This window comes from Drosophila arizonae, chromosome 3 (genome assembly GCF_054131065.1).
Source record: "Drosophila arizonae isolate 15081-1271.41 chromosome 3, UAZ_ARI_1.0, whole genome shotgun sequence".
NCBI classification, from domain to species: Eukaryota; Metazoa; Arthropoda; class Insecta; order Diptera; family Drosophilidae; genus Drosophila; species Drosophila arizonae.
The window spans coordinates 21,381,137-21,396,011 of NC_142923.1; the positions used below are offsets into that span (position 1 = coordinate 21,381,137).

The 14,875-nt window shown below is 33.9% G+C and overlaps 1 long non-coding RNA gene across 1 annotated transcript in view; it reads right to left on the reverse strand.

The window, feature by feature from the left end:
- Positions 1–641: 641 nt before the first annotated feature.
- The window catches only part of LOC149269870 (uncharacterized), a 35,198-nt gene continuing 20,964 nt past the window's right edge, over positions 642–14,875 (reverse strand). The window contains exon 3 of the long non-coding RNA XR_016269121.1: positions 642–888. This is a non-coding gene — a long non-coding RNA (uncharacterized LOC149269870). The remainder of the gene's footprint in view (positions 889–14,875) is intronic.

Genomic DNA, 14,875 nt, shown 5'->3' on the forward strand with positions numbered 1-14,875 from the left:
GTTTTGTTGGTGAGAGTAGTACAGCTGGATGAATTGCCAGCACTAAGCGTATATTGTAAACACACACACGGGAGGACTGTTCTAAAAAATGTACTAAGCTTGTATGCTTTGGCTTCTGTAGGCCGATTATGTTTGCCTGGTAATCAACAGCAAGTTTTCATGATATTTTAGCCTCTTCCCGATTCGAAAATGAGCTAGTTTATTTATTTATTTATTTATTTTTATTTTATTTATTTAATTATTTTTTATTTTCTGCATTTCTTCCGAGTGCACTTCTGGAGATTATTAACATCGCTCAATTTTGTTTATCTGCAGTATAACAGATACCGTTCTTTAACTCAACTTCTAACTTCTCTATGTTAAATAACATTTCTCTTTCTGCTGTGCATTTCTGTTCGCCTAATACCCCAACCGAATATGCAGCTGATACACGGCAATTGCTTACATGAACAGTGTAGAAGAAGAAGAGTTGACATTACTCGGCTATGTTATTTAACATTACTGTGCTAGATCTTTAATGGACATTGTCACCTGCTAAATATTTCTGTTTCCCTGTTGCTTCACTCGGATTTTTTACGTCATTCAAATTGGCGAATCTTTTTTTTTTTTTCTTAAATTTATGAAATTAAAGAATACAGGAATTTAATTTGTAAATAATTTTATTAGTTTCTTTTACATGATTGACTGTTTACATTTTCAAATCAGAAAAAAATATTATTGGCTGGTTAATTGAAATTTATTTTTCAAAATTATTTTCAGATACGTCTCGGGTGTTTGTGGCTCAATCCTTTACGTCGTAACAGTGGCAAGCACGGAACAGTATATCAATCTGCATAGATGCTTTTACAGGGCTTTGACGATCTACGAAGTTCACCCAAATTTGTTCGCCTAATTAAAATGAAAATAAAAAAATTGAATTAATAAAATTGCATTTCACATGAAAAATGTTTGTTTCTTTGTATGTTTGTTTTTTTTTTATTTATTTTTTTTTTTATTTTAAGGTAATTTGTATATATATTCCGATATTAACGAGTGAAGGAACTTGATTACTGAAAGGATCTTTGGCCGGACTTTGCGATTACACGGAAAGCAATTAAATTCAAATAAATGAACTCAATTGAAGCTGATTAACTCGGCAGCAGGCGACGCGTGGGCAAGAGCATGTGTGTATATAAATATATATATGTGTGCGTGTGTGTGTACTGAATGTCCTTGTCAGCCGAGAGTCGGCGATATGTGACCTGCTTTCACTTCCGCAATCATATCCGTCGCCACCTCTTCCTCTTCCGACTTGCTCCCTTCCGTCGCGCAAGTGCAATTGGCTTTTGTTTATATTTTGAGTTGCACTTTTCATTCACTGCATTTTCATGGGGCCGCATGTGTAGCTAACTGAATGCAATTTTATTTATTGCACATGCAGTCAAAGTGTGCGTGTTAAAATCGAGGTTAATCGTGTGCTAGACCCAACCCCAACCCAATACCCACCTCTGCAAGCTTCACGATTAATTTACTCAAGCAATCTCTCAACTTGTATTTATTAATTGGCAGAGCCAGAGAGATTTGCTTTCCATCAGTAGAAATTTAACATAATTTTCAATAGTCACTCACCACTCTGTAATACGAATCACTAAATGGGCCTAAACCTGCTCGAAGTGTATGAAAAATATTGTATTGGCTTAGCTATCATTGAATATAATTGTATCATTGCATATAATGTGTATTTTTCATTACACAGACTTTGAGCTGAAATAATCGAGAATTTCAATTGGATCTTTGCTGACCTCGTCTACAGATAGTTCTATATATATATTATACTATTTTTACGCCAAATTATATTTTACAACTAACTCCAAGCAGGGTTGTCATTACGCGAGAAATTGAAAGCAGAAACAACAACCAAGAAAGTGCTTTCAATTAAGCTCATTTACTATGCATCCCTAAAGCTGAAACGAGTTTCATATTGAGTTGAGCTTTTTTGCTGAGCTTATTTTCAGTCAGAGTCGTAGCTGGGCTTTAGTTAAACTTCGAACACAAACTCTTAAAAGCTGGAATAACTAAAAAGCTATGAAAGCTGTTGGGATGTGTGTTGGAATAGATACAAAAAAATATTCCACTACTCCCTGCGAAAGCTCGATAAAAATACGTTAGGCAGTCTTCTTCAGTTTTGAATATGTTAAATAGATTAGAATAGTTAAATAGCAAAAATAAATATTTATTTGCAAATTATATAGATATATAATAAATGCAGAGATATATTATTTTACATGTTTGGAATTCCTGCAGATTGTATACATATTACTGTTATACCAAGAGAACTGTGTAAGTAAATAGTAACAACTATTATAATATTCATAACGATGCATCATAGTGAAAAAAATTTCATATTTCGTAGTTTTTTTTTTTTATTTTAATTTTTTTATTTTTTTATTGCAGCTTTTGTCTTAAACTCTATAGCGCATGTATAAGGATACCTTAACTAAAGAAGTGGCTAAATGCCTTTATTACTACGAATTACGTTTACTAATTTAGGTCACTTCGCGGGATATTTCTTAGTATTGCCTAATTATGCTATTTCGGCTTGAAATATATAATATTGCAATACGTATGCTACTATTAAATATATACTCATGCGCCCATGTTTGAGCTATAAATCGGACTTTATATAGATTAAAATTGTGTATTATTGAAATGAAAGTAAGTACAAATATTCCGAGTCTCGCGGCTAAAAACATTATTAATTCCCTTATAAATTTGGGCAAATACTCAAGTTGCATGGCAAATAAAATGAAATTTGACAAATGATTATCGGGCAGCAACAAGAACACTCAACAACAACAACAGCTATCGATTTTGAAGGCTACAAATTGTTAGCTACAACTCGAGCTGCTGCATTTTGAGGACAATTCGCCTTAGCTGCACTCGATGTTGAATTCCAAATGAATCGAGACAGTCTCAGAAACTGCGGGAAAGCACACAAAAGTGAAACTGACATAAGCAGAAAAGTTTAATAGAACGGTTTCTACTATTGTTGTTGTTGTTGTTGCTGTAGTTAATGTTGTTGCTCTCAGCAAGGCGCGACACTTTGGCGACAGACAGTTCAAGGTCGTTATCACAAGTAAAAAGGGTTCCAAACCGTGATTTGTGCTTGCCTGCCCCTCTAATTAGAAGTCCCGTTAATAAAATAAAACAAAGTTCGGCGACCTCCAAGCAGATGGCCAAAGATGTGATTAGCAAACAGCTAATAAGCGTCAATTGCAGCAGCTATGCCAAGAAAGGATTCATCAAGGATTAACAGTCACCTGCAGAGTAGCCACAGCTTGTGGTATGGCTCACAATATAAATAAACGTACATATATATAGGTATTTATATTTATATATATATATATATATCTCTTTGAAATTCCTGTGCTTAATTAGAGCTGACAGGTGCTGTCGCTGGGGCCACAAGGCGCTCAGCACTAGCCGCAAGAGCAAGCTTTGTAACTGCACAGCTTTGTCAATATTCTTACATACTCACAATACCATTTATACACAGAAACATCCAAACATGCATATATTTTGGCCAGGTGGGGTTCACGATTAAGTATTGAATCCTAAGAACCAAATGCGAACTGAATTTAAAGTTTCAAATATTTTGAAACCGATGGACTTTTAAATGTAGTATATTTTTATATATTGTATATATTTATATTTATATTTATATTTAGTAATAACTATTCTAAATGTATGCTTTTTTATTATATTATTAATTTTGTACTCTAAATAAATTCTAAATTTATAAATAATATGGCGTTTTAAAATGATTTATCATTCTATGGTTATCAATTATTTATATAAATTATAAATTTATAAATAATATGACATTTTTAAAATGATTTATCAACTTTGAAATCAAAGCTCAAGGACGCTGCTAGTTATTTGCAGATTTGATACGCTCCGTTAATGCGTATTGGTATAGTCTTGATATCTTATAAGACTAGCGAGTATAAATGCCAAACAGCAAGAAATGCAAATTATTCCACTAACCAATACTCTCTGTTTTCTTTGGGAACCGAGTATAAAAGCAGACGATTAGGAGACATTTGAAACCAGTTTTGGAATCTCTAGTCTCACATATTTACAAGATCAGGAACAACTTGATTTATTCGATTCAAAGTCATATTAGTGCTTATGGATTTAATAATAGGATTTTTTATTTATTTCAGTGTCAATTAATGAATTTGATCCTAATAATTTGTGACAATATCACAGTTTCTTGAGGGAATCCCACTAGGGCTTTAAGTTCTATGCTAATGTACACAATCTGAGATCATTATGAAGATAAGTTTAGCTGGTCTTATTTTACTCATGGTTGTTGCCACAGTGCTTTCCATCCATTGACTTGGGACACATCTCAATTGCCTTTCAATCAGCGTAAACTGAGACAAAGCCACGCCCACCAGACACACGCTACACACTGCAGAGCGATGAGCTAAAGAAATTCTCATCATGATGCTGATTTGCGCTTAGAAACTTCCAGGCAGCAGGAGGCAACAGCTCGTGGTTCCTTTATGTCCACATTATTAACCCGAAATGTATGCATTAGCTTCTTGTGTGTGTCTGTGTGTGTCTGTGCGTGTGTGTATGTGTGTGTGTGGGTGTGTATTTTCATTACCACCACGCGTGCAATTATTAATATTTTATGCACTCTATACACAAAGAGCGTGAGAGAGAGAGAAGGAGAGATAGATGCAGATGCTTTAACATTGACTCAACGTGAAACAGCAGAAGGAAAGTCGCGCTGCTCGCAAGCATCAAGGACGAGAGGCGGAAGAGACAGACGTTAAATACGAAAAATAAAACAAAAAACCGGTGTGGAAATTGCAAGAGACGTGCAAGAAATTATTACAAGTAACATTTATTTTTATTAAAGCCCATGCAGGACGCCGTTCAACAGGACACACAGGCAGTCAGTCTGGCAGGCAGGACGCGGCACAGCTTGGCTCCTGCCAGCCAGCCAGCCAGCACGTCACATAAAGTGATCTCATAATCATACTCTGTGCGTTTACCTTGCCAAAGCGCCAAAGAAGGAGCATAATTTTTACAAAAGGCTTCCCGCATTTACCTTTGCCTCTGCCCCGCCCACGAGGTCCACGCCGCCCACTGCTCATCTTTGTTTTGTTGGAGTTCGTGGTGCAAGTTGCTGTTGCTGTTGCTGTTGCTCTTCCCTGTTAAGTTTGAGCGCGTGTCTGTGTGTGCAGATTAAATGTTTGTCGTATGCCTCGGATACCCGAGAGACGGGGTGGCTGCCTGTATGGGTGTATGGGTGGTTGGGTTGTTGGGTGGTTGGGTGGTTGGGTGGTTGACTGGTGCTACATGTTAAAAACACAAGCTCAAAACGTAGCAGACAGCCAGAGGATGGCAGTTTATTACGGTTTATTAGCGAGTGTAGCGGCATTTCTTTTCATGTACTCTGACTGCCTTGCCTTGGCCTTGCCAGCACTCATTGCCTCACCCTGCCGCTGCCCCAGCCTCTTGCTGGCTCAGTCACATCTAATCTCTCGCTCACTTTGTGAGGCAGGTGCATGGACATATTGGCTAAGCCTGGCAGCAAGCCAATATATGTACATGTATATGTTTGGATGTGTGTGCTGCCATAGGTCTAGTCCGTAGAGATGTGCGTGGCATAGCTCTACATACACACGTAAATATATGTATTTAATAATTATAATATTTAATCTATTTAATTATAAATTTAAAAATTATAGAAAATTTGAACTTTTTTTTAAATTTATAAATTAACATTCTTGGCCATAAATATTTTTTGAATTTTTCCACTCAAGTTTAAATACAAATCAAATCTATTTAATTATAAATTAAAAAATTATAGAAAATTCTGAACTTTTTTTAAATTTATAAATTAACATTCTTGGCCATAAATATTTTTTGAATTTTTCCACTCAAGTTTAAATCCAAATCGAATACATTAAAATTCTAAAATATGTACATTATTATCGCTTTAAGATAAATAAATAGAACTTATGCACATGAATGACAGAATAATCGCAACAATTTTAATGAATTTTGAGTTTTAGCTTTTGAAACGCATTAAATTTCCATTTTAGCTGCTTTGCTTAACAATTGCAATGGGCCATCAGCATTAAATGCGGCCACGTTGTGGCTATTATGCTGCTCTTGGCTCCTGGCTAAAGTAATTAGAAGTCGATTAGATAGGCCAAGAAGTGGGCGAATTGCACTTGCATTTGCCAAGACTTGGCAAAACAAGTCGAGAAACATTGAAGGACCAAAACTATTGCCAAAAAGCAGCTGCCGGAGCAGAGTGCCCCGAGTGGGCTGTCGGCTCTCCGCGGCTGTGTTTTCCAGCTTAAGTTCATGCAAAATGCAGAATGCGAAAATCCTGGCAATTAAAACAAAAAAAAAAAAAGATGGAAACTGTAAAAAGTGGGTGGGCCAAAGCCGTTGACAGCTGGCAGCAGGAAGGCACACACACATACACACATACACACACACACACAATGACCGCAAAGCTGCCGCGAGCGCTGCAACAATTAGCTGAGCCCCGCAATTGGCCCGCCTCCCCCTCCTCCAGCTAAAAGCTTGTCGAGTGCTGCAACTGTTTGCACACATGTTATGCTTACGTGTGTGTGTGTGTGTGTGTGTGTGTGTGTGTGTGTGACTATATGCGTGTTAGTTTAGGCCACGACAAATTGCGCACAATTCGTGCCTAATTTTTAGCCAACATTTGTGTCGCCCTTTTCACCTCGCGTTTTACAGTTTAAATTTTGACTTTAAAACTAACAACACGAGTAGATTTTATATATAAAAAAAAAAAAGAAATTTCAGTGAAGTTGAACGAGATCTATTTAAAATTCTTCAATGTCTTTGAATAAAAAAATATTTTTAAAATGTTATTTCAATCAGTTTGTCTGCTTCATTTAGCATAGTAAATAATAAAGCTTACGCCCGACAAATAGAAGCAAATTCTGCCTTAGCTCCATTTGAAAAAAATAAATAAATAAAATTAACAAAAATAAAATCAAATATTTTTAATGATGCATTTAAACTATGTATAAACACCAGCATTGTTTGCAAAAATATAAAAATCATTCTTGTTAGGCAAAAAAAAAAAAAAAAAACACGATTTACAAAATAATACATAAAAAAATATATATATAAATTCATAAAAAGGAATGTTATGCAAAAACCTGATGGTCAAAATATAAATGCTCTTTACAAAATTGAAAGAAGTTTTATTCGAATTTGAACTTAAATGATTTTTTAAGAATATTAAACTCTAACTAAATATATGGTTTGGAAATATATGCAGAGGAAAATGCCTTGAGGTAGATTTGCACAAAAAAGTGAAAAGCTTCTATCGACAACGCAAGCCAATCAAATAAATAGATAAACCAAGTTGAACGCTAAATAAATTTAACTTTTTGTTAACAGCAGCAGCAATAACAACACAAACTGCAAAGGAATGAATTGAAAAATAAAATACAAAAACAGTAAAAAATAGCCCAAGGCATTCGACAGGAGAGCAAAGGGTCGAAGTCGAAAGTTCCACCAAACAATTGTTGTTGATTCATCGCAAATAAAGCACAAAGAGAATTCGCAAATGGAATGAGATGAAAATTTCGAATGAGCTTTAAGCAAGTTTTTCAATTAAATTTATGAAAACCTCTGCAAATAGCCGCCTACAGGACATGTCTGTCTAGATATATGAAAAATAAACAATGTGAAGATGCAACTTCCTTTTAATCCTCATTTTTGTTGTTTTTTTTATATTTTTGCTTTATTCTTGTGCACCTGACTCACACTCTTGCTGCAAATTGACAAATGTCAGTCAAGTCGAGAGCTAAGGACGTAAATTTCGTGTGCATCTGCCACCTGACATTTGCCAGCTGCTATTGCCGTCCTCGTCTGCCTCAAGCATGTTAGATTAAAAAGAAAAACATACACACACTCACACACCAAGAAACTGCAATACAGCTATAAAACAATGAAGCTTGGTATTTTATAAAAACAAATTTATAACATAAATCTGAAATATACAAAACTTGTATATTTATTACAGGAATCAACGCAATTAAAGTATTCCAACTACGCATAAAAAATCAATACTAATTATCGAGACTTATCGATAATAGAGAAATTCACAGAGGTAAAAGAGTCAGAGAGAGTTTAGATGCAATTATTACTAACTTAGTAATATATAAACTACATAGCTTCATGGAATACCAAGTTATGTATTATGTCGAGAATACACAGTAGAATTAAGTTTTAAATTTAAGTTTTAGTTTTTAAGTCAAGTTATGATATTTTTTATGGAGTTTTTATATAAATTTCCCACCGTACTTATGTTATATTCTAACAAATCAATTTCCATTGGAAAGTAATGTTTAAGTAAAAAAGGATATTGTGTCCTGTACTCTTAAATTTAAAAAAAATGTAAAACACAACACTTTTGTATACCGTAAATTGATTAAAATTTAAGTGTCCCATATAAATTTAATTAATCTACTTAACACGTATTCTAACACTTAACACAGTATAAAATTAATATTCAAATTAACTGATTTTTGTTTTTTTTTTTTTTTTTGTTTTTTTTGTTTTCTCTTATTTCATATATTTTTACCAGAACTTTACTACAGTTAAACAAACCTTTAGTGAAAATATATTTATATTATATAATAATATATTGTATAATATTATATTATGATACTATAATACTATAATCTTAAGAACTATCTTATGACTATTCTAGCTCTAACTCTAATTGCATAATTATATGAATCGAGTATATGCAAAATTTTATAAATCTGACAAAAAATTATGGTAATTTTCTGATGGAAAAAGAGAAGAAAAACTTACAACTATTAAGAATACATATATCAAACATTGGGAATAAAAAAAAACCTAAAACTAATAACGATGGCTAATTATTAATATGCATATGCTGATGACGATCATAATTACCTGATTTATTGGTATTGTAACGAGAGGGAAATAAATATTTATTCTATTTCTAATTTGACATGATGTGATGGGAGTATATGTAAGTGATGTGGGAATTATAAAAATTAAGTTGTTTGTAAACAGACAACATCTACAATTGTTAATTTCCTTGAAATGTTCATGTCCAGCTGTATAATTCGATAATGAGCATTATTATTAATGTGTTATTTGAGAGAGAACTAGATTCTCTTTCAAATATGTATATGCTTCACATGTTTGCATTATATATGTTAGAAAAGTTTTCATTTGACAAATCCAGTTCAGCTGCTCTAAAATACCTTTAAGTGTATTCAGCTGGTTGGACAACGTACATAAATTGTCTCATGGCTTGGATTACTTATGGAATTTATGATTAAGCAAGTTGTCGCCGCTATTACTAGAGAATTCGCCTAGAGATGTTTGTTGCGATAGCGCTGTCCAGTTGTCAACTGGGGATAAACTGTTAAATGGTTTGGTTTAAGAAGCAAAAATCGATTTCGACGCGCAGCGAAGGCCAATTTGTGTCTCTCCCTCTCTCTCTCTCTCTCTCTCTCTGTGTGTGTGTGTGTGTGTGTGTGTGTTTGTTGTATAACTTTCTAAGCCGAAAATTATGTGCAGCAGTAAGTTGGCGACTGCCAGCAGCTATAGCTTCCGACTCCGACTCCACCTTCAACTTGAGCTTCTCAGAGGAAGAAACGATGAGATTGGGGGCCAGAAAATTGCATTTCTATGCAAATGCCAAGCGAGCCGCAAACAGTCAATGACTTTGTCACGACTTTATAAGTAGTTGGCTACAAAGTGGCCAAAAAAAAAAGAAAAAGAAGACACAAATAAATAAGTAGCAGGGGCGCAATTTGGTGACAGACAAGAGCGCAGCAGCAGCGAGCACACGACTTGGCTGACGATCAACAGTTAGGCAAAAGTTGCCACCGTTAGCTGGCAAGCAGGTTCTACTCGTAAAGCACAAAGCCAATCACCATTAGTGTAATCGCCTTTGGTATTATGTATTATCGAGTCGCCGTCGCTGTCGCCGTCGTCGTCGTTGTTGCTGTTACCTCTAAGCTCTGGCTGGAACGCATAAATTAAACGAGGTCAAAGAGCGTGCGACGTGGTAGGTTAACCCATTCTCCCATTTACCTTAGGCCGCCCATCGCACTCTTCTATCTGTTGACCACTTAAAAGGGCGTCAACTTCTAGTTCCCTCACACAAATCGTCGGCTGTAAATTGGCCAGGCTAATAATGTGTCCGGCTAGATAAACATGAGTATGTGTCTAGTGGAAGCTCTCTGTCGCTTCTGAATGCATCTTCCACAGAGCGTCTATGGGAACAGCTTCTCAATTTGATTTATTTACGTAAGCTTTTAAGAGTCGCTGACTTAATTTCATAAATTTGACCAGACGTTGATCTAAGGCAAATGAGAATGTTGTTATGCATATTTGACTACAAACGAGCGAAAGAGAAGAGAAGCAAGGAGAGAAAAAGAAAGTAGTAAATAGAAGACTCAACACGGAGAACAGATAGAAGTAAGCATAGAAAAAATAATAACGAAAAACAAATATAGAAACCGTTATATAGAACACGTAATATTGAAAATAGTGCATAAAAGAAAGAAGAAGATCAGGGAGTAGAATATGAAAGATAAAAAATAAAATATAAAAGGCATAAAATAGAAAATACAAAATAGAACATAGACAATAGAAGGAAAGTAAATAATTATACAATACGATATTTTTACTTACTAAAAATCAATCAATATTTAACATATAAATTTGGATAGAACTAATATAAATGATGTAAACAAAATTATCAAGTCAAATATATAAGTAACTGAAAGAATATAATTACTATTTGTGGCTTCTCAATCTAGCACCATTTACAATTACGTTTGCTAACATATAGAGAAATGTAAATGTAGATAAACATAGTTTCAATTGTTAGTCCCTTAGCGATGAGACAATGAAATCATATTTTATATTTATAAAAAACTTTTTAACAGTTTTTGACGTGCTCACTTTTACTAATAAAAAATATGCTTTTAAAGAAAACTTTTGTTTTTCTGCAATATAAACCAAAAACTAATGCCCAGCTATCTCTAGCTATATCGCTCTAATAGATATATATGTATATATATATATTTTCATTTGGAGTAATTAAATAATTTTTATAGCATTTGAATTACGGCGCCGTTTTAAAAAATTCACTACAGCAGCGTCTGAAACGTTCCGACAATTGCAGTTAAATATAAATGGAAAAGTGAACAACAAAAAAAAAAAAATAAAATAAAGTAAAAAAAAATAAAAAAATAACAGGAAAAAGAGAAACAAAAAGTTTTAAGTGTTTCCGAAATGGCGCGCAAATTTTGCCAACTGCAGTTTTGTCATTGAAATTTTTATGTTGAAAGTTTTTTTTTTATTTTGGTCGTTACGCTTGTTTTGTGTGCTCCACTCGCAATGGCTGTTGCTGCACTACTTATATTTTCCCCACTAATATTTCATATACACATATAGTATTTGTTTGTATTTTTTTTTTTTTTTTTTTTTTTTGCTTTTTCTGTACATTTTGTGTAAATGTGCGTTTGCAGTCAACTTTAAAGTACGCTGAGTTTTGCGTTTGGGGACGTACTAAACAAAAGAAGCAAAACGAGACCGAGACAAAAGAAGAGAAATGCGCCAAACTTTGATTTAACTATATATTATTTATATTGTTTAAACGTATTAGCAAATTGCAATTGTGTTAAGTGAATTATACTTGAGGACTTTTCAAGAAAATAAAAAGAAAAGCAATTAAAATTCAAATGAAATGTTTGGACTAAGTTAGCCAACCTGATAGAAATTTAATTAAATTTGTTGTGGAGCAACATTTCTTTTATTCTTTTATATAATTAATAATTATAATAATAATAATAATTAATATTTAATAATTCAATTTTAAATTTTAATATTTCGTAAAAATATACTTTACAAAATTAATTAATTTTATTTATATAAAAAACTATGTAAAAAAAATCAATTGTATTTATATTTAATAATTTAAATTTTCTTTTATTTAAGATATATAAAAATAAAGAAAATTATTTTAATTGAAACTTAATTAAATGTCAATTAATCTACCTAAAAAAAAAAAAGAAAAGAAAAGAAAAGAAAAAAAAATAATCTGTTTATGTTTTTAATGACACAGACTAAAATGAGTCAATAGGCAAATGAATATTATTAATAAAACGTTAAAATAGATTAAATTATTACATTATATAGTCGTCTTAACTAAAACCTCTAATAAAAATATCCTTACAAAAAAAAAAAAAAAAAAAAAAAAGATTAATTAATAATTCTTTGTTTTTTATTTTAGCCAAAGATGAAGATATCAATATTTTTTAATATATAGTTGAGATATCTTAAAGAACTATTTCTTTTCAAAACAACTTATTAAGAAATTAATCAATTTAATTCTTTCGATTCTTGTATGCTGAATTTTTGCAACATTTTAGTGAGCAGTATAATTGAGAAGTCAGCCGATTGGAATTGGTTTTACAATAGGCATACACTATGAACGCATGACCATATGACTACACTGATTAACATGCGATACGGACGAGTGAAGTGCCTCTGGTTATTTGTATTTGGAGTGTGTCTAGTAATCGACATAATCTCTCTGCAACATGCAAAGCTGTCACAGAGTCACGTTACAGATTTTGGCCGATTGATAGGGCAAAGCCAGGGCTAGAGGTCGCCGGCGATCCGTGTGTGGCATGCGTTCATTCATTCAGTTATTCATTATTTCCGCAATGGTGTGAGTCGTGTGGCGTATTGGGCTAGCCGTGGCAAGCCGAGTCGAGCAAACAATTTGATTTTTAAATTTTCACAATGGCCCAAAACTTTATCCAATGGACGCGAGAGCTTGCTGCACTCGACGTTTGACTTTTCACAACAACAGACAGACTGGTGTGGATGTCTGGCTGGCTGGCTGATGGCCTAACGGCGTTAAAACTTGCCAACTCTGCCCATTTACCAATGCGAGCTACAAGGCCAGTCACAGCAGCCCCCACATTCAGTTAACCCCATCAAATTTACCACTTTGACACAATGAGGGCAGCTGCAGAGGAGAGCAGCGACTGCATCCCAGAAAATCGAGTTGGCTGAGCTCTGGACCAGCCAGCCAGCGGCTTTTTAACAATTTAATAGTTGCACAAAGTGCAATGCATACCTGACTTGACCACCTACCCCAAGCCATTTGGCTAACCCTCTATCGATTGATATTTCGCCTACTTTTTCAGCCTTTGCTGCATTGATTTTAGTGTTGCATTTTCGTTTACCTCTGAGCTGAAGCTGTCGATTAATAAAATATGCAAATCATTTCAATATGCATGCCATTTGTTGGTTAGAATTGAGAATGCAAAAAATAGAATTATTTTCATCTTGAGCGTAATTTAAAGTTCAGATATAAACCCATTGAAAATGGGAATGGGTAGGGGCATGACAGACGCTATAAAAAACATATATTCTTGATCAGGGACTAACTCAGTTGATAATGCCATATTCCGTTCGCTCGTTAGAGACTTGATACTTTTTTTTAGAGATGCATGCGCAGATCGATTGAAAATCGATAACTATTCTCGTTGTAATGGTATCGATTACTAACATTTTCGAAATTCACTTATTCATTTATTTCTTGATTATTTCATTTTTTGATTTTTACTTAATTTTATGTATATTTTCTGAAACTGCGAGTTTCATTATATTTAAGCTTCAAATTTTTAGCAACTTCCTTAAATTTAATTTAAAGTGCACATGAAGGCGGTTTATTTTTCTATTTTTTTCTAAATTATGAATTGTTTAATAGAAAATCTTAAGCATGTGATTCAAAGTACATTAAAATCCGTTATTTAAGACAAAAGGTTTTAAACAAATTAGCAATTCTGTTTGAATTCAGTATATCATATGCGAGTATCTCTAAACCATTTTAACACTTCCCACGAACATGCCGTAAAGTCGGTATCTCATTATTTTGTAAATAAATATAAATATTTAAAATGAGAAAAAATTAAATCAGATTTTTTAAAGATATTTTAAAGAGATATATGCGTATTAGCGTCCAAATAGGAGTCCATGCATTACGTTTATCTCTCGTCGAATCTCTTGTCGTTTATCCTAAGACGCATCGCGACTGTTCACGAAAATAAAAAGGACTTTGTTTTCTTTGTTGTTGTTTCTAAAATCCACTCATACAGCGACCGCAGAGTCGACATAGCTAAATGAAGTCGTTTTGCGTTTCACTTTAGAGGCAAAAGCAATAAATTTACTTTGTTTTCCACCGTACCCCACATATACAGTGCATCGCAATGCTCGTTCGCTTTTTTTCTATTTTTTTGTTTTTGTTTTTAATTTTTTTGTTTTGTCATGCCCTTGTCTGGCCAGGAGAAATGCGAATGCCCGGAATGCAGTAGAAAAAGGCTGGTTGAAGAGAAGTGGCGCACGCCCTGGTGTTACGGGTCGCCAGCTGAATCGAAGTTGACTGCAGGGGAAAGTGAAAATTCCTGGGAGCACAGACGAGCGAGCACACACACGCGACCAAGCAAATATTTCATATGCTGCCGTCCTGGGAATAGCTAAAGGAAGCCAGGACTGCTGGGGACTGCCACTGACGATTGTTGTGCGTCTGATTTGCACGGAAGTCACTTGAATTATTGTTCGTCATTTTTGCGCAAATGATTCGCTTTTGAGTTTGCTTTAAGCTGAGCTTTAAGTTAAACTTAGCGCCTTTTAAATTGAAAGTTCTATTCAAGCGAAATGCAATGACGATTAAGATTTAAACTTAAACTTATAAGAGAATTCTTACGAATTTATATATTTTTAACTATACAAAATTTAACATATTTTCCAG